The 21,548-nt window shown below is 44.8% G+C and overlaps 1 long non-coding RNA gene across 2 annotated transcripts in view; it reads right to left on the minus strand.

Moving 5' to 3' along the window:
• LOC135097350 (uncharacterized) overlaps window positions 1-21,548 on the minus strand; it is a 97,744-nt gene that overhangs the window by 53,208 nt on the left and 22,988 nt on the right. For both annotated transcript variants that reach the window (XR_010265619.1, XR_010265621.1), the window contains exon 2: window positions 19,607-19,664. This is a non-coding gene — a long non-coding RNA (uncharacterized LOC135097350). The remainder of the gene's footprint in view (window positions 1-19,606; window positions 19,665-21,548) is intronic.

Here is a 21,548-nt window from a genome sequence, read left to right on the forward strand (position 1 = left end):
TAATGATAATAATACTGATAACAATAATAATAATAAATGCTAATGATAATTACTGATAGCAGGGTGATGTGAATGCTGACGATTATCACCAGTAAATCTTCATATAAACGTGAAACATAAACAAACGCATAGTGATGACGGCGAGGAGAACAGACAATTATGATAAACTCAATCAAACACAGTCGAGGGAGGGAGAGAGATAAACAAACACCGCCACCACCAGCACCACCACTATACAAACCCAATTATTCCTATAACTCAAACCATTATAACTCAAACCGACAATTAGACTGAACTGTAATTGAAAAGGTGAAGGTTAAATCGAGGCTCTTATTCTGCCCAGCGCGGAGAGGCGGCTCTTGAAGGCACTCAGGCGCCCTTCCCTGCTGATGGTGGCCCTGGTGGTGGTGGTGGTGGTGGCGGTGTAGGTGCTGGCGTGTGTGGGTGTGGATGAATAGGAGAGCAAGGAAAAGAGTGAGTTTGGGAGAGGGAGAAGGAGAAAGGGAGAGGTTAAAAGGAAGTGGAGGGCGTAAGAAGCATGGGAATCCTGAGTGAGAGTTGGGAGAGAGAGAGAGAGAGAGAGCGTAGGTGAGTGAGTGAATGAGAGTAAGTGAAAGGAACTAGTTACGTAACTGAGTAAGTGAGTATGTATGGGGAGTAAAGCAGAGTTCGGATGTGGGTGAAGACGTGATCAGTGGCTCGTGTGATTGAATGAGTGAAAAAAACACAGACGTGGATTGTGAATGAAGTGAATGAGTGAGTGTGGGCGGCCGTGTGTGGAAGATAGTCTGGGTATAGTCTGGGTGAGTGAGTGGACGTGTGGAAGAGTGGAATGAGAGTGTCGGTGTGGCGTTTCGTGAGTAGTGGGCTGGGTAGTGACTGAGTGAGGGCGTGGGTGAATAAGTGAGGGCGTGAGTGAGTGGGTGAGTGAGTGAGTGAGTGAGTGGTGGCGTGGGTGAGTGAGGGCGGCCGTGGAGGTGTTGCAGGGCGGGCGCGGTGGTGATGAATTATGGATGACAGAGCGAGGGCCGCGGGGCCGCACTGCTTCTGCTGGAATGTAAAACTACTCCACATCACTACCGACCCTAGACTCCCTCCCCCACCTCTCTCTCTCTCTCTCTCTCTCTCTCTCTCTCTCTCTCTCTCTCTCTCTCTCTCTCTCTCTCTCTCTCTCTCTCTCTCTCTCTCTCTCTCTCTCTCTCTCTCTCTCTCTCTCTCTCTCTCTCCCAGTCTCTATTACTATTCCTCCCAATACCCTCATTTATTCACTCCGTATACAACATGGCTTTGTCCTTCACTTCTTTTTTTCTTATCTTCACTCACACTCTCATTTCTTTATAATTTTTTTGCTCCTTCCGCACCATCATTCCTCTTCCCTTGTAAAACATTCACTTATCTCACCTCCCGGCCGTCCTTCTTCTCTTCTCTTTCCTTCTTTCACTTTTCATCTCCTTAACCCTCCTGTCTTCCTTCGTTTCCTTCTTCTCTTAAATTACTTCCTTCCTTCCTTACTTCTTCCTCATTCTTGTCCGCATAACCTTATTTCCTTCCTTTCATTTTCCTTCAGGTATAATTTCCTTCATTCACCACCACCTCCTCCTCCTCTTCATTCTCCTCCTCTTTTCATACCTCCTTTACGTAACCTTCCTCCTTTGCTTCCTTAACGTCCTTTCATCCTACTCCTACTTCCTTATTCCTTTCCTTTCTTTCGTGACCCCATAACCTCCCCTCCTTTCCATTTAAACCTCCTTTCTTATTCTCTTCCTCCTCTTCTTTCCTTAACCGCCAACTCCGCTTTCTCCTCTTCTTCCTTTCCTTCAGTTCTTTCCATAACCTACCCTTCATCCCTCCCTCCTTCCCTCCCTCCTTCTCGTCTCCTTCATATCTTGTCCACATAACCTTCCCAACCCCTCCCCTGGCAGGCCTCCCCCTCAACCCCTGCCCTTCACGAGAGGCGCCAGGATCGTGGGTTGTGCCTGCAAATCCTTGTCGCGGTGCTCGACTTGCGATTAACTAACTGGAGTGAGGAGAAAAAGCGGAGACGAACAAGCTGCCTCTCGCACGAAGAAAATATCGCCCCGAGGAAAAAAAAAAAAAAGAGAGCGAGAGCGAGAAAGAGAAAAAAAAAATAAAATGCACCAAAAAGAAATGCGTTCTCCTCTGGACATAAAAACAAGCCGGCGACGTGTTCTATTGTTTTACTCGACACTTTTGCGAGGTGGGGCCGGCGGACACCAGGACACGGCTTAGGATCAGTGTCCGCGCCTCAACTATTCCGCCGATCGGGGAGGAAAAGGAAAACAAAAATACATACAAGGAAAAAAGGCGATGCAAGTTCAAAAAAGCGAGAGGTGGCTGCTTGGCGGGGCCGCGAGGAGGGAGGAAGGGAGGGAGAGAGGGAGGGAGGGAGGGACGGGAGGAAAGTAAGAGAGGGAGGGAATAGCACATGGAAAAAACTTGGAAAAAAAAAAAAATCGGAAGGAAAAGAAAAGAAAAAGACGCCTGCGAGACAACACCGGTGAAGGAAAAGAAATCGCGGCGCAGGCAAACAGTACCTGCTTCACCTGCTTGCTTCCTTCCTTCCGTTGCCTTTCCGCCGCGCCTCACCTGTTGCGGAAGCGAAGGACAGACAGACAGGTAGGTGAGGACAAGGCACGGCGGACGAACACCACCTCTTCCTTGTAACCCTCACGACCTCACCTCTCCTCCTCTACTCTCACCCTCACTCTCACCGCAATGCCCTCCACTGCTCATCCTGACACACACGATACAATTACAGCAGATAATGATGATGAATCTTGGTGTTTTGTTGCTCTGCGCCTCCACCTCCGTCAAGTAACTCTCACACCGCTGGAATATAAAATGCCTTCCTTCTCATGGAGTCAAGTTTCCTTCCCCGCGTAGAAGCAACAATGATATATGAGTAACGTTCTGCTTTGTGTATATATATTCACTCCCTCTCATAACAAAGGCAGCAGAAAGAAAAAGAAAAAAAATACAAAAAAGAAATGTTAAAAAAAAAGGTTCCCGGCTCGGTTTGTCTTCCCACTTAACTGAACAACGAGGAGGAGAAAAATGAAGCGTGGGATGAAGATATTGAAAGTTAAATGGCGCTTTGTATGATTTTTTTTTTCTGCAGACCTTCCAATAACTAACACGTCACGGGAGAGAAAAAATGAGAATAATAATGTGTTGAGCATGACTCCTTTAGTGTGTGTGTGTGTGTGTGTGTGTGTGTGTGTGTGTGTGTGTGTGTGTGTGTGTGTGTGTGTGTGTGTGTGTGTGTGTGTGTGTGTGTGTGTGTGTGTGTGTGTGTGTGTGTGTGTGTGTGTGTGTGTGTGTGTGTGTGTGTGAGGGCCTTGGGTACCACCACCACCACCAACACCATTCCTCTCCTCCACCACCACCACCACAACTGCCACACCCCAACTCTCCACTTAATCCACTGCCACCTTCACCACACCCACACCACCCCACACTCTCCTCTCCTCCTCCTCCTCCTCCTCCACAATCACTGCACTCTCTTCCTCCTCCTCCTCCACCTCCACAATCATCACACTTCCAATTCCTCTCAACACTCCAATTCCTCCAACACTCACTCTCTCTCTCTCTCTCTCTCTCTCTCTCTCTCTCTCTCTCTCTCTCTCTCTCTCTCTCTCTCTCTCTCTCTCTCTCTCTCTCTCTCTCTCTCTCTCTCTCTCTCTCTCCCCCCACCACCGGCACAATACCTCTCCCTACCTTCCTCCATCCTTCACCTCCACACCACAGTAACCTTGCAAACGTCATCACCACAGCACCATCACTAGAATTCAGTGCCCTAACACTTCACCACAACCACTCCACCACCAACACATCAATGGTAATCAAACTTCACACCCCATCACTTCAACTGCCCTCTCTTCCCCCCAACGTCCCACATCCCATCCGATAACACCCCTGTACCCTTTACGTCTCCTCACCAAATTTCCACAATACCACTACATTCAACACACAATATTTGAACGATCTCACATCTTTTCCTTATCTCTCCTCACCATCACCACCACCAGCACACCACCAAGCACCCAAGTATTTTTTTTTCTTTTCTTCAAATACCAATCACAGGCCTCACACACAGCCTCGTAGAAACAAATGACGGATATATTATTTGATTAAAGGCTTCGGGCATAGAGTAACAAAAAGGTTATATAAGATAGGCCTACTGAAAATGACTGTCCCTAAAGAGTGTAGTCAAAAAGGGTTACCCATATTTTAAGGATGTTTTCAATTGTCCCTCTTGAAACAATTCGACTCAAAGGTTATAGGAGGAAATGCAGAAGCAGGCAGGGAGTTCCAGAGTTTATCAGTAGGAGGGACGAAAGATTAAGAACACAGGATAACTCTTATATTAGGGAGGTGGACAGAATAGGGATGAGAAAATGTTTGTTCTGCCTTTGTGTTCCTGTGTGTCTCCCCGCATCATCAGCTCACTAATCAAACAGCAGCATTAGAAAGTACGTAACACCATCCACACAAGGCTCGCCTCCTTTACCTATCCATTTCTATTTCCTTTTGTGTGACCTGAAGAAGAAAACGAGAAGCAATCACTTCACATTTCATAATACAACTCTTACTCTTATCAATAATAATTTTTTTTTCATCTCGTTATTAATTCTAGTCTCTTACTTCCACTATTTACGTACTGAAGGATTAAGAATACAATGCAATCACTTTATTACGCAATCTCTCTCTCTCTCTCTCTCTCTCTCTCTCTCTCTCTCTCTCTCTCTCTCTCTCTCTCTCTCTCTCTCTCTCTCTCTCTCTCTCCCAATTCTAGCCTCCTTCAACTCAGCACTCATCCTGCAGAACTCCACTCCATCACTACCACCACCACCACCACCACTATCCTTCACCATCCGTCCATCCTATATAGTACAATCAAGTCAGGTGAACACAAGCCCGCATGAAATACTGCCTCTCATCTGGTGGCTCTTTAACACCAGCTTCCCCGCACTCCCGCGCCCGGCGTTTCCTCACCCCGAGAGATGCATGCGAATGGAAGGCAGCACACAACTTTCACCTTGCTTAGCGATGCCACGCACGGACGCCGGACGGTTCACATACAACACTAACCTTTACGTAACCTGCCGCCGCGATAATAGACGACACCCCGACGCCTGGCTGGAAACACGACGACGACGACCAGGAGTGGGAGTAGAGTGAAGGTATGGGAGGGAAGGATGAGGCAATAAGAGAAGACAGACAGACAGACAGGCAGGCAGGCAAACGGGGAGACAGAAACAGACACACACACAGAGTATTGTAGGAAAGTATGATGGATGGAAGGAAGGAAGGAAGGGAAGGATGGGAGGAAGGAAGAAATGAAGGATAGGTAGAGTGATGGGTAAATGAATGGATAAAAAGGAAGGAATATGGAGGGAAGAAAGAAAGGAAGTAAAGAAGGAGGGAAGATAAAAGGGCGAACCAACTAACAAATGAACGATCAGACGATGAAAGAAATCAAGAAGGTAATCAGAGAGAGAGAGAGAGAGAGAGAGAGAGAGAGAGAGAGAGAGAGAGAGAGAGAGAGAGAGAGAGAGAGAGAGAGAGAGAGAGAGAGAGAATGTTACAATGCGACCACGCCCACGACCAGGCCCGCCCAAATGACCTCCTAAGAACACACACACACACACACACACACACACACACACACACACACACACACACACACACACACACACACACACACACACACACACAAATCATTTTCTGTTTGGAGACTCCGTTTTCTTTTCAAGGAACAATAATATTTCTTTTTGGAAAGGGAACAGAAAAAGAAATTGAAAAGTTGCAACAAAACAGAAGAAAAAATGCTCAGAAAAAAAAAAAACAGGAAACATCAGATGTATAAATTTGTAATAAAACGAATTTTTTGGGCGGGGAACACACACACACACACACACACACACACACACACACACACACACACACACACACACACACGAGACGAAGGAAAGCGACAAGGAAATAATAGAAAAAAAAAACTGAAACAGGATGCTGGAAAAAAACAAAACAAAAAAAAACAATGTCTGGAAGCAGAAAAAAAGGGGAAAAGAAAAAGGCCAAGGGAAAAAATGCCAGGATGAACACCGCACTGTACTTAAGGTGTCACTGGGCAAGGGAACAAAAAAAACAAGGGGGTGGGGGGAAAGGCACCTGGTGAATCGGCTAGGGAAAAAAACACATAATGACATGTTCAGGAAAAAAGTGACGGTCGGAAATAAACACAAGAGAGATGGAAGGGGAAAAAAATAATGATAATGACCTGCATTGTAACAGCTTCCTCCGTGACCTTGAACCGTGGTGGTGGTGGTGGTGGTGGTGGTGGTGGTGGTGGTGGTGGTGGAAAAATTGATGGTTGTGGTGATGATAGTGAGAGAGCTCATGGTGAAGAGTATTGTGGTGGAAGTTTAAGTGATGATGGTGGTGAACGGTGATGATAGTGATGAATGAAGTTAGTGATGACAGTGGAGATGGTGGTGGTGATGCTAACAGTAACAGTGGTTATGATACATTTCAATAATGGCGATTGATGGTGATTGAAATTGATGATGAATACTGAGTGACAGTGAAGACAGAGAGAGATGGTGATTGTGGTGAGGGTGAAGGTGGAAATGGTAAAGCTTATTTCTACCTTGCCATTTAGCAGAGCAAACTTCGCCTTATTATTACCGTGGAAGGCAAAGGCGATGCGTCTAAATATCACTCACTCGTCAGGATATTGCCGTCATGGCTGTCTGCGAGAAAAACAACTTTATTATCACCATTATTATTACGAACACATTCCTGACTTCGCCGCGGGGTGCAATAAATACACCATGGATGTAATATGCAACAAGTGTGTGTGTGTGTGTGTGTGTGTGTGTGTGTGTGTGTGTGTGTGTGTGTGTGTGTGTGTGTGTGTGTGTGTGTGTGTGTGTGTGTGTGTGTGTGTGTGTGTGTGTGTTCTTAATAATTAGGATTACATTCCTGATCCAGAGCCTTTAATTTGGATAATTGATCAGCACTGGGATAAATATTGTTGAAAATAAATCAAATGCTCCGTAATTAAGGAAATGTTGGGCTTAGTAAGTGATATCCATGTTCTCTGAGGAAGAAAAAAGGAATTATGGTTCAATATTGTAATTCTTAAGTTCCTGACTGAAGAACTAATATGCCTCACTTGACAGGCGGGCAGCAAAAAAAACAGTAAATATTAATCGGTCATGAGTGATTTAAAAGTGCATCCTTGTACTAGAAAAAAAAAAAAAAAAGCTAAATGTAAAAGCACTGCTCAAGGAAGTTCAAACGAGTCATGTATAGAATATAAGCACATCTTTTTTTTTTCAAGGAGGAAGACTATATTGATATATTTCTTCAGTGTCGCATAAATGCCAAAGTAAATATATAATTCACAGTTGAATATGAACATAATAAATAGCCGTTATTAAATATTCTGACACATAAGGTGAACAATAAGCTATAGACATAAACATACATCAGATACATACACATGACTTGAACTAGATACATATACACGTACGATCATTTATGAATAGATGCAACACCAAACTAGAAAAAAAATCTAAGTTTAGCTCCACATTTTAAGGACATTGCAGTTATTTGCCTAGAAAAAATCGCCATAAACAATGCCTTGACGCGCAGCTTGTAACATTTCAGCCAATGCTTCCACAGTTAATCAACTTTCCAAAATACAAGGACAGACTTCCGAGCCACTGAAGCTTTGTAATGTTTGTTGCCTCTGCTGTTGTGCTTCCCGAGCTGGGCATATTGGCTCTACAGTCAGGAACCAAATGGATAGATAAATAAATGAATATATAAATAAAATGACCATTAGGGTTTTTCTTATTGGATATGAATACAACTTGCCAAAATATTTTTTTTTTCTCTCTGATGGGGAAATAATCTGGAAATAACGATCACTGAATTAAGGAGAGACTTAAAAACTTATTTACGGAAAGATTTTACCTCGGATTTCACCATTGCGTAACCTCCTTGTAAGTAAATAAAAGAAAAAAAATTAACGAGTCTTCCCCTAAATTATGTCTAATATAAATAACTTTTGCTTTTATGGGGAAAACTTTATTTGCTTCATATTATTTACTTCATATTATACATATCATTTATTTACATTATATTACTATATTTTATAATTTGTACTTATGGCCTTGTTTATCCAGAATTCTTTTGTGTTAATTTCAGACGTATTATTGTTGATTTTACGCGTATTAAGCCTTTCACCGCAATATAAAAACAATTAACAGCACCAGAAGTAATGCATGAAATCTTTATAAGTATCTACAAGAAAGAAGCCGATTAAAAAGAATAGATTTTGCAATTTCTTTCAAGTTTAAAGATTGGGGGTGGCTCTAGAACAAGTAAAGAGGTCTCATGATTAGTAATTTAAGATAGATGTACCAAAATGTGTCTCATTTAAGGATGTATAATGTTGCTTTCTTTGATATATATTGGCTTAGAAGTAAATGTCACAACCTAAGTAATCTTTCCCCATACGTAGGTCACGCCCTGGCCTGGCTCTGGGTCACCGGCGCGCGCCTCGTGTCTCTTACCACCACTAGGGAGGCATGAATTGTACATTATTGCTTCTTTTATTGCTTTCACAGTCCACAGATGTTAGATGTCAATTTGAGAAACCTTACTACTCCATAAGGTGTGTGTGTGTGTGTGTGTGTGTGTGTGTGTGTGTGTGTGTGTGTGTGTGTGTGTGTGTGTGTGTGTGTGTGTGTGTGTGTGTGTGTGTGTGTGTGTGTGTGTGTGTGTGTGTGTGTGTGTGTGTGTGTGTGTGTGTGTGTGTGTGTGTGTGTGTGTGTGTGTGTGTGTGTGTGTGTGTGTGTGTGTGTGTGTGTGTGTGTGTGTGTGTGTGTGTAAAGCACCCTATTTGCTCCCTTATACGCTATACAATATATGAATTAATCAACACCCTCATTGCATACATTTCCATACCATTACAGCGGGCTGGCAGCGTGGCGGCGCGATGGAGCAAGGGCGTGGATTCGTGTTTTCTCTGCAGAATTATTAACGGTACTTTGGCGGAGTGCCGCGCCCGTCACTCGCTGCCAACCGGTTTGAACACGCGCCGCCCTCCGCTCGTGTGTTTGCGGGAGATGCGAGAGCGTGCTGGATACTGCATACCGTGTCGCTCATTGCTCGGTGAGGTGAAGCACTGATTGAAAGGAGTAAGACTGACTGATACTGTACAGAGAGGGGTGGTTTTGTACTAATGTCATTATTATTATTAGTGGTAGTAGTAGTAGTAGTAGTAGTAGTAGTAGTAGTAGTAGTAGTAGTAGTAGTAGTAGTAGTAGTAGTAGTAGTAGCAGCAGCAGTAGTAGTGATAGTGGTAGTATTGGTGATAGTGGTAGTATTGGTGGTAGTAGTAGTGGTAGTAGTAGTAGTAGTAGTAGTAGTAGTAGTATAATAGTAGTAGTAGTAGTAGTAGTAGTAGTAGTAGTAGTAGTAGTAGTAGTAGTAGTAGTAGTAGTAGCAGCAGCAGCAGCAGCAGTAGTAGTAGTAGTAAAACAGTAAAACAACAGCTATACTATTACAACTTCCTTTCTCGTTCCTTTTTTTTTCCTTTTTTTTTTTTTTTGAGGCAGGGACATTTTTTCCTGATTTTTTTTCCCCTTTGGATTGCTACTTTAGAACAACACTTACAATATTTACTACTACTAATACTACTACCACCACCACCATCACCACCACCACCACCACTACCACCACCATTACTGCATTTCTCCTGAAGTGACGCATATACTAAAAAGAAATACATACACAAAATTGATACACATACCAAAGGGACTAAAAAACAGAGAAGAACAAGGACAAGGAAACCCTCACCTAATAAATCTCTAGCTCCAAAAGTGACGTTCAAATTTCTTTACCTCATTCTTTTTTTCTTGCCACTCCTTTGTTGATGTTGTCGCGCACGTGCCGAAGTTATGTAAATAAATAATATATTCACTACCAGGGCTGACAGCTTAGGTATAACGGTGGTGGTGGTGGTGGTGGTAGTAGTAGTAGTAGTAGTAGTAGTAGTAGTAGTAGTAGTAGTAGTAGTAGTAGTAGTAGTAGTAGTAGTAGTAAATATTGTAAGTGTTCTAAAGTAGCCGTGATAACAAATGTAGTGATGGCAATAATATTAACATCAGTAGTAGTAGTAGTAGTAGTAGTAGTAGTAGTAGTAGTAGTAGTAGTAGTAGTAGTAGTAGTAGTAGCAGTAGTACGATGAGGAGGAGGAGGAGGAATAAAAGGGAAGACCAGGAGGAGGAGGAGGAAGAGGAGGAGGAGACAGGATCCCAGTCAAGATGAAGGAGGTGAAGGAGCCTGAATTGGTGTCAGAGGAGGAGGAGGAGGAGGAGGAGGAGGAGGAGGAGGAGGAGGAGGAGGAGGAGGAGGAGGAGGAGGAGGAGGAGGAGGAAGAAAGAAGACGGAAGAGAAGGATGACACTAATTATTATTGAGAAGTTAAGTGTGGGATTCAAATGACCCTGACAATTATTATGGCAGAAAAAAAAGCGAGAACACAAAAAAATGCACAAAATGACAAGAGAGAAAAGACAGAACGAAGAGTAGAGAGCAAGAAAAAACACAGAACAGAAAAAGATAAATAAAATGAAGAGAAAGGCAAAGCAAAGCAGAACAGTGGAAAAATAAAAGAAAAACAAAAGAAAGAAAAGCGAGAAAGCAGGAAAATACATAAAATAAAACGATAAGGAAGAGAGAGAAAACGGAACAGACAAACAGATAGACAGACAAAAGAATTAAAAATAAAAAGCAATGTCTGGTGTTGTCTATATATATATATATATATATATATATATATATATATATATATATATATATATATATATATATATATATATATATATATATATATATATATATATACCACATGCAAATATCACTTGTTCTTTCCGTGTGTGTGTGTGTGTGTGTGTGTGTGTGTGTGTGTGTGTGTGTGTGTGTGTGTGTGTGTGTGTGTGTGTGTGTGTGTGTGTGTGTGTGTGTGTGTGTGTGTGCGTGCGCGCGCGCCAGGGAGAGTATGACCTCTAACGGGCACCAATTAGCGTGGCTACAATGACCTGTATTATATCAGCGTCAATCATTCGTGAGCAGCCATTAGTCGGGGTACTTGAGGTGAAGGGAAGAGGAAGGGGGAGAGAGGAAGGGGAAGGGAGAGGGGGAACGAGACAGCAGGTAGGGGAGGGGAAAGGAAGAAAAGAAGGAAGAGGGCAGAGAGCAATGAAGGGAAGGAAGGGGGAGGTGGAGGGAGGTAGAGAGTAATAGGTGAAGGGAGAAATTGACAGTTGAGAGAGAGAGAGAGAGAGAGAGAGAGAGAGAGAGAGAGAGAGAGAGAGAGAGAGAGAGAGAGAGAGAGAGAGAGAGAGAGAGAGAGAGAGAGAGAGAGAGAGAGAGAGAGAGAGAGAGAGAGAGAGAGAGAGAGAGAGGGGGGGGGTAGTACAGATAAATTAGGTGAGTCTGATGGAGGAAGACGCGGAGGAGACACAAGGAAGGATTAGTGAGAGATGAATGTAGGAGTAGGAGGAGGAGGAGGAAGAGGAGGAGGAAGTGACTAAAGGGACATAAAAAGAAGGTTAAAAAATAACAAGGCCACAAAACCAGGTATGTACAAAGGTCTTGGTGATCTATACGCCAAACCAGCATGCAACACTGCCACACTCCTGCCCCTTCCCTCTGCTGTGCCTTCCTGAGTTGCACCATAAACCCCGCGTGCTTCTTCCTCAGCTGGGAAAAAGAGAGGAAAAGAAGAAGAAATGTGGGTTATAAAGTGAAAGGTGAAGGGGAAAAATGAACACCACCACCAAGACTACTATTATTACTAATGCTATCATCACCACCACCACGCCTAAAACAACTGATTTTTTAAGAGGGTTTAGTTAGGTTTATTCGTCATTGCTGTCTTGGAGTAGAGCAAATCAGGTGTGATAAGTGTAGAACATAATGTAAGTTCAATAACTAACACAGATATACACTTAACTAAAAATGCGACGCCTTAATGGATTTCTTTCATGCTTCAAAGTTACTCCAGTCATGTTGTGTGTGTGTGTGTGTGTGTGTGTGTGTGTGTGTGTGTGTGGCAGCCCCTTGCACAGGCCTCTAGTGACTGGCTCCTCCCGCCCCTCGCAAGGTCCCCGAGCCCCGAGGATGCGCGGGTCTCGCTGTGTGGTCCTGCCGCCCTCCGTGTGTCTGTCGGCGGGCGAGGGCGAGGGTGGGCCGCGTGACAGGGACGCTGGCCAGGGTTGAGGGGCTGCCAGGGTGGAAGGAGAAACCAACACGTGTACTACAAGTTTTTTCTTTCTTTCTTTCTTATATACAACAAACACAACTTCGCACTTTCGCCACGTGTGGAGTGGGAGTGCTGACTGTTGCGGATATGTAGCACTGAACGCTATTGTTTGCCGTAAATTCCGTACAGATTATAAGAGATAATCGTCTGATCAGCTTAACCTAATTTTGAATGAATTATTTCCCATATTTTCATCAGAATTGTTAATGTGATGAAGAGTGACTGTCTGGCAATGCGAAGGCAAAATGTCCCGTACGGATTTTAAGTGCAGATCATTTGTATTGTTTACCTTATTGTGTATTCATTATTTTCGAGACGTTCATGTGAGTCGCTCAAGTAATTACCGCGCGGCGAGTCATATATTCCCCGGCCAGACACGTTTAGTGCGAGGCGGAGCAGTGCTGGCCTGACCTGGGCTGGGGCGTCTTGACCTTTGGTGGTCAATCAATATGCAAATTCGCCTTAGTTGTTAAGGCAACGCTCGCCGCGCCGCCGATCACACCACCTGCATAGGCCATCAAGTATTCGCCTGACAAGCCCCGATATCTATTATTAATACTTAACGCGCGTATAATTACCAAAAAATTACTCAAACACAGATATTATCTTTTAAAAAGGCTGAACCTCTGCCTGTCCTGACCTGCCGCCTCCTTGCATTCCAGCGGCGGTGATAATAAGTAATGACCGTGGTCTCCAGGCGCACCAATATTGTATCACCCTCTGGAACTCGCTGGGAAATGAAACCATGGAATAGTTATTAAGCGACTCAGATCTCTTCTCATCAGTGTTGTTATTATTATTATTATTATTATTATTATTATTATTATTATTATTATTATTATTATTATTATACCATTCATTATTAGTGTTATCATTACGTACCACCAATAGTAATGAGAGTGGTGGTGGTGGTGGTGGTACTAGTAGTAGTAGTAGTAGTAGTAGTAGTAGTAGTAGTAGTAGTAGTAGTAGTAGTAGTAGTAGTAGTAGTAGTAGTAGTAGTAGTAGTAGTAGTAGTTGCTGTTGTTGTTGGTGGTGGTGGTGGTGTAAACAACAACGAATTACTACTACAATTACTACTATCACCACCACCACCACTATAACTTCTCCTACCACCACCACAACCACGACCACCACAATCATGCAGCGCCACCACTACCAGACGGCTTCAGTGCATAGTGTAATTCCAGCTGCCGCCTCGTCGGCCTTGTATAATAGAGAGAGAGAGAGAGAGAGAGAGAGAGAGAGAGAGAGAGAGAGAGAGAGAGAGAGAGAGAGAGAGAGAGAGAGAGAGAGAGAGAGAGAGAGAGAGAGAGAGAGAGAGAGAGAGAGAGAGAGAGAGAGAGAGAGAGAGAGAGAGAGAGAGAGAGAGAGAGAGAGAGAGAGAGAGAGGTGGGAGGCTGGTGGGGAGTAAAAATGGACTCAGAGAATATGCTCACTCATCACCTGCCTTGGAGGGTGTTTACCTTCGCTTTATCTGTCCGTTGCCTTGTCCGTCTCTCCTGCATTATGATCGAGGGGGAAAAAGAAAGCTCTCAGTGACGTGTTTGTTGACGTGTGTGTGTGTGTGTGTGTGTGTGTGTGTGTGTGTGTGTGTGTGTGTGTGTGCGTGTGCGTGTGTGTGGTTGGTTAGGAAGGTGGGTGGTTTTAATCGTACGGTTCAGTTGAGTTTTGTTGCTGGTGTTTATCTTAGTGTTGTTCATTATAGATTAGTTAGTTAGTTAATTGGTTGATTATTAGCTAGGAAATCATTTCATTTGTTAGTTTGCTCGTGTTGTGTGCCAATCTATGTCCTTGTCAGTTCACGCTTGTCTTTGTCTGTGAATAATAACCCCCTCTCTCTCTCTCTCTCTCTCTCTCTCTCTCTCTCTCTCTCTCTCTCTCTCTCTCTCTCTGTTAACCAAACGTGAACGGAGCTAGTTTTCTTTCTTGCAACACTGCATTCCCTGTGCTGCACTGTATAATGATCGTGTGTGTGTGTGTGTGTGTGTGTGTGTGTGTGTGTGTGTGTGTGTGTGTGTGTGTGTGTGTGTGTGTGTGTGTGTGTGTGTTAGCTTGTCTGTCTGCCTTCCTACGTCGCCGCCGTCTGCATGTCCGTCCGTCCGCCCGTCTGCCTATCTATTTGGCCTGTCTATCTTGGGTATCTGTCTATGTTTGCTCTGTCTACGTTAGCTATCTGTCAATATGTCTGTCTAGTTTATTGCCACAGTGTCTCCGTTCCGTCGCTGCGTGCACGATTCGATTCTCCCAGATGACTCTTGCACACCTACGCCTCAAGAATGGGAAGTGACTTAGACAAGGTTCTTAAATCCTTAAATGATTAAAAAGATACAAGTGATGTGTAATATCCCTTGAGAGAGGAGATTACGGCTTTACGTTCGTCAGAGAGGCGTAGATTAAGAGGGGATCTAATGGAGGTATTTAAGTGGTATGATGGATGTAACAAGAGTGATGTAAACAAGATCCCTTAGGTTGGTAATCATTATAGGACTAGAAATAACGAGGTTCATGTTTGGTAAATTGAAATGAGAGATGGAAAAAATATTCTCAAACAGGGAGGTAGATGTCTGAAATAGAGTTAGTAACCAGGTTGTTAGTACAAACTCTACGTATAGGGAGCTTTAAAAGGAGATTATATAAATTTGTGGACCGGGATGATTGATGCAGATGTGTGATTTATACAGGGACTGCCACGACTAAGCACATTTGCTTCTTACAGCATCCTTTGTATTCTAATCTTCCTTTGTTCTTACATTATTCAATCACACATATCTTCCCAAGTATTTCAGTAATCCACTTTAGCTTGCCTTTGTCGCGACACGAAGCAAATACAACAAAATAAGATACAATAAGATAAACTTTATCTAGAAACTTGGAGATATATGTATACTAAGGAATTCCTGGTAGTGGTGAAGACTCAGTACAAGGAGAATGAATAACAGGGATCACACAAAGACTAGTCGTCCCAGCTACACGTGGTAAGGGTGGGATTAGGTTAAGTTATGTTAGGCTGGACAAAGAAATCTAACTTAATCCAACGTATCTCTCCCTAAGTGTATGTCGGGCGGCTGATCTTCATGTGATCTTCAGAAAAGTATGTGTTCCCCCCAAAAAGTATAAAATATAAGTAAATATAAGTACAAGTATAGAAGTTTAAAACATAATGTTGTAGGGCGGCGAGGCGTAGCGAGTGGCCTCATTCAGGGAAAAGGTAACATGTGGGCGAGGTTCAACCACTACAAGATGTCAAGTGGCGAGGCGGCGGGCCAGGTAATAGTACTACGGTAGGTTGTAGTACACTGCGCCGCCCCCTGAGACGCCCTGAACACGCCGCTCGTCACGACGACCACTCACTAGTACCACTCGGCCTCCCCTCCACGCCATCCACTTTTCCACAATGCGTCGTTATCCTGAATCAGTTGTGTTTATTATGGTGACTGGAGTGTTGCTTTGTTACGTAATTCACGGTACTATGTAAGGGAGCTGCGGGGTCAGTGGTCGCCCTCGCCCCTCCAAGAGCGTCACATAGGGAGGTGGTCACGTGGCCGCTGTCTGAATCTTGCAGTCACGTCCGCGAGCTGGCGTGCGTTCTCAACCACAGGTGTCTGGTACACAGCTCGGCCGCAAAGACCGATACTTTCTAATTACTTTAGCTGTAAAGATAAATAAGTAATAATATTGATTTCTGACATGCTTGCTGCCCGGGGAGGGGGAGTGACCTTGCTCGCTGGCTGTGTTCGGTACATGTTATTCCGATGCTCGCAGTGAACAACAGCACTTCTAAATACCAGCAGATGTTATCGCTCCTGATCCAGGTTTTTATGAGCAAAACATGAGCGTCACAACTTTGCTTCATCATGCCTGGATGCGAGAGACGCTTTGTGCGTCAGGCCGGGAGGAGAAAAAGTTTGTCGTGTGTGTCGTGTGCGCTTCGCCCGGCGACGAGAGCAGGTTATGTAACTCATCAGTTTTTTGTTTCACAAACAGGTCTGATTTCGCACCAAGAAGTAAAGAAAAAGTAAACTTGCTGCCGCCTGAAGACCGTGACATTACCGCCGTGGTCCTCCCAGTCACCTTTTATCAGCTCGATCCGGCAAAAAAGATGACTTTCAGTTCCTGTATAAAAACTGCTGTGATGATCATAGTGACCCTGGCGCCACCGCGGGGGTGACGCCCAGGCCAAGCACCCCTCGGTGTGGCTTGCCATGCACAATGCAGGGGATGGGAGGCTCGTCTCTTGCCCCAGGCATGCCGCCGAACTTTGAGTATAAAAACAAGGGCAGCAGCAGGCGGCCTACTAGCCTATACGTGGCCGGACCCGCCCGTACCTGATACCTGCTTACTCATCTACTGAACCTCGACGAAGGCATCCCGGGTGATAATGCAGCCGGAAAATTGATTTCACTCACCGAAGGTTGCAATGGCAGGCTGATATTCGGGAGATTTTACTGAAACCAAACTTTGTTCCGGGCTGGCCCCAGGCTGCTCTCCCCTGTGCACCTCTGCCGGGGAGGACACATCTGAGAGGTGCTCCTTGCAGCCAAGCACTGCCTTGCTGCTTGTCGCTTAAAGACTGTGGTATAGGCCTACTGTATGTGTGTGTGTGTGTGTGTGTGTGTGTGTGTGTGTGTGTGTGTGTGTGTGTGTGTGTGTGTGTGTGTGTGTGTGTGTTAAGGGCTACAACATATTCTGCATTTTTTCCTTCAGTATCTGGTCAGCACTACCTCCCTAAATCCCCACAGGTTCACGCAGTTGGTTTAGATCAAGTCTGGATGAACATATCATAGTGTGTATTAAAGAAAATAAAGCAGACCACTCGCACTGTGCTGCACAAATTTCCAAATCAACGCATTCACTTCCATTAATTTGTGAAAATACTTAATGCCTTGAACCTGACGCCGTGCACAGTATTGATGGGGAGAGAGAGAGAGAGAGAGAGAGAGAGAGAGAGAGAGAGAGAGAGAGAGAGAGAGAGAGAGAGAGAGACGAGAGAGAGAGAGATGAGAGAGAGAGAGAGAGTGAGAGTGAGAGAGTGTGTGTGAGTGTGTGTGTGTGTGTGTGTGTGTGTGTGTGTGTGTGTGTGTGTGTGTGTGTGTGTGTGTGTGTGTGTGTGTGTGTGTGTGTGTGTGTGTGTGTATGTGTGTGTGTGTGTGTGTGTGCACGCGCGCGCCCACGCGAGCTAGAGGTACTATACATCTGTATGCATGCGGGTATGAACAGGGGGAGGGGGGAGGCAAAGGTAAGTACGTATGCATATGTGTAGGCACGTGTGTGTGCGTGCGTGTGCGAGCCGTGCAGCGTGCGCCTCCCCACACCCCAGGCCAGGGCGGCGAGACCACGACTACTGTACCTGTCAGAACAATGTTGCTTTTTGCCGAACTCAACCCACTTCATTATCCTGTCACACGCGGCGGCCCACGACTCTCGACCCGGCCACCTCTCCGCCTCTTTGTCTGCCTCGCCTCCCCATTATACACCGGAGCAGCACGGGGGGGCGGCGGGGAGGCAGCTTTCGCACCACACACACACACACACACACACACACACACACACATTTAATGAACCTGATGTTGCGGAGATAGATCGCACGTCTCACTACCTGTTGCCAAAACTCAGGACAACCTCTCCTGCTCCCTATGGTTGCCACGCAGTCCACGCCGTCTCCTCCCCCCGTCCCTCGCCACACCCCCGCCAGCGTGGAGGTAAGGTCCAGTTTTTCTGTGTGAGAGGCGCAAGTGCAGTATCTTCTCACGGATTAGAGGAAATACTTCCGCGGCTGTGGCGGCGCAGGCAGGCATGATGGGCAGGGCCGCGTCTGGCTGATAACCTAATGACCCTAATACACGCGTCGCCAACAGCCCAACAAAAGCCTGCCTAACTGGATATAAATGGCTCTTTACTCCAAGGCCGCCATTTTCTGAACGGCATGTTGATAAGTGGCTCTAATTGAGTGAATAAGAGCGAGGCGTGGACGGGCAGGTGGGGGCGGGTGAGGTGATGGAGGGGCTGCTGCTGCTGCTGTTGCTGCCGGGGAGGGAGGATGGGGGAGGAGAGGCAGGGGGAGAAGGGGAAGCAAGCTATTACCAAGCATTATATTACCTACACGGTATGTACAAATGTGCACACCAATACCGCTACTTTTCTCGTTGCTTCTGCCAGTAATAATGATGATGATGGTAATACCAATGATCTTATTCTCCTTCAATAAACTGCAGAAATAATGGAGGTCAGGCGGGATAAACGACCGAGTGTATAAATCACGGCCAAGAAACTGATGCCTCAATTGTGGGTTGGCTGAGTAGGTCGCCTGGTGGCGAGGAAGTGGCGAGGTAATGAGAGCCTCGCGGGGCGGCGGGCCAGCGCCACACCTAAGGCTCCTCGCAAAGAGTTGAGGACGCACCGTAGAGTATCGCGCGCCTCGCTCTGCCACTACTGCTGTGGTTGCCCGAGGTGGTTTCTGATTTGCTATAACTTACTTTTCTCTTTTCCTTTTTTCTTTGTTTCTATTTCTTACCGATGAAATTTACATGCATGACAGTCGCGCCGCGAGGGTCGCTGTCGCTGTCGCCGCCAACAGGGAATGGAGCAGCGCCTCGGCTCGTGCAGCGGCCGCCGGACGAGCCAACTTTCATAATATCTTGTACTTCGTTCACGTCAGATTCTGGCGGCGATAGAGCGGTGCGGCGCGTGATAGGTGGCGAAGGTCAGCGGAGCGCGGCGGGCGTGCTGTGGCTTTGTGTTTTTTCTCTGGCAACTTTTGTCTCTTATACAGACAGACGTGTTGGAGGAAGCCACCGGGAGAGACGGAAGCAGCGCAATTTAGCAGCGCGGCGACATAACGGGCTGGCTGGACAAGGAACTTTAATGGAATGTTTCTGTTCGAGTGTTGCTGAACTAGTGAACGCTACTGAGGCCATTCCCTGGATGCTAATTTTCATACACTTACTAACCACAAAAACGCATTTTCACAATCTACAGTATAGTACTTCCCTCCTTCTATGACTTAAAGTATGAGCTATCTGTCTACCTATATAAACCAGGCTGGCAATATCACACGGTCCTAGAAAAGGCACGACACACTCACACAATATGACCATGTAACAAAAAAATCACCCAATACAGACACAAACATTAAAAGCACTGCAATAACCCTGCGGCACCACACAATGCCTCCAGTACCCATATGACCCTGTTGTCGCAGCGCCATCCAATCAGCCAATCAATAGATTCCAGTACTCACCCCACACGCCACACCGGATCACGGGTTCTGAGCTGCAGCCATTTCAGGGCGGTGGCTCCTGAAACAGGAGAGATCTTTAAGTTATCAGAAACATGAAAAACAAATTGATATAAACAAGTTATTTTTGCGTTATGACGTTAATGGTCTAGATTATGACGGTAGTAAAATATGATGATGATGAACACAGACTTTTTATAACAAGTGACTTTTTATAACAAGACTGATATTTGCACTGTATTATTGTTATTGCTGCTGCTACTGATGGCAAAACTGGTGATCGAAGAAAATTTATGATGATAATGATAGCAGACTCAAGTGTAGTGCAGACCAACTAGGTAGGAAGATTCACAAAAACCATAAGAACATGTAAGAAAACGCCAAGGAGCCAGCAGACCCTAATCGTGACGGTTCCACTAAAAAACATACATGCAAGCCTATATAATTAATGATCCCTGTCCATAAAGTTACCTAATCTCTTAAAGATCACTACTGACTCTACACACACAGCTTGATAACTAAACATATTCAGTCCTCTGTCACCTTATCTGAAAACTAATTTCATACATTCTGTTCTAAATCTATCAAGCGTGAACCAATTACTTCTTGTGCTATCCTGAACCTAAAATATCTTGAGAACACCACTCTGCAACACAATCTAATTAAAGAGCCTATTCTTGTTATCTATCAGTGAATTTGAAAACCAATATCGTATGTTGTTTTCTAAATCTAACATAATGAAACTTTAGTCTATTGCCTTTTGCCCTATCCTAGTTAGTAACCCTGAGGATCTTGAAAGCATCACTCATCACACAACCTGATAAATGAACCTATTCCAGTTAACTACCATCGTATTTGAAAACCTATTTCGTACATTCCTTACTAAAACTAACATCATAATTCAACCATGAACCCATTACCTCTTGTTCTACCCCTGATTACTAACTCTTAAAACTTTGGAAAACACGACTCTGCAACACACGACCAAGGAACAAGGGGCGTACAGGAGAGAGAGTTGTACTAAATAGCATGCGGCTCTTAACCAAACTGGCGGGCGAGGAATATTATGAAGTGAATAGAGAAAACTTGGTGCCCGGAGACGCCAATAAAAGTGGCGGGCAGCGGCGGCCGAGTGAAGGAAAACTGCGGAGCAAAACTATAACCCGACATGTGGCCGCGGCGAGATGGGATTTATGGCGCACACAGCCCACTAGGAGCACACACACACACACACACACACACACATTGGCCTCTAGGAATACAAATACACACACACACACACACACACACACACACACACACACACACACACACACACACACACACACACACACACACACACACACACACACACACTTATCAAACGAACCAGAGAGAGAGAGAGAGAGAGAGAGAGAGAGAGAGAGAGAGAGAGAGAGAGAGAGAGAGAGAGAGGGAGAGGAGAAAATCAATAAACCTACCACGAATCTCTCTCTCTCTCTCTCTCTCTCTCTCTCTCTCTCTCTCTCTCTCTCTCTCTCTCTCTCTCTCTCTCACGCCAAACAGTTAATCACGTTGTTGAAAAAAAAAATTATACATAAAAAATGGCTAATAGAATCAACCTAGACATCTCCACCGCTAAACCAATTAAAGAAAAAAAGAAAAAAAAAGAAAAAAAAGTGAGCTTCGTAAGCAGGACACAGACAGGGACCATCTCTATAATTATACTGTAGCAACTTATAAATGTCGCAAGAATACGGTATCTTATAAAAAAAGAATTCCGTTGCACAATAATAATAATAATAATAATAATAATAATAATAATAATAATAATAATAATAATAATAATAATAATAATAATACACCTCACTGTCACACGTACAGAAATAACCTTAGCCTCCAAAGTTTGTGAGGGAAACACGTGCCATTGACTCCACTACAGACTTGTACATTGGCGGAGAGCTGA

The sequence above is a fragment of the Scylla paramamosain genome, chromosome 4 (genome assembly GCF_035594125.1).
Source record: "Scylla paramamosain isolate STU-SP2022 chromosome 4, ASM3559412v1, whole genome shotgun sequence".
Lineage (NCBI taxonomy): Eukaryota > Metazoa > Arthropoda > Malacostraca > Decapoda > Portunidae > Scylla > Scylla paramamosain.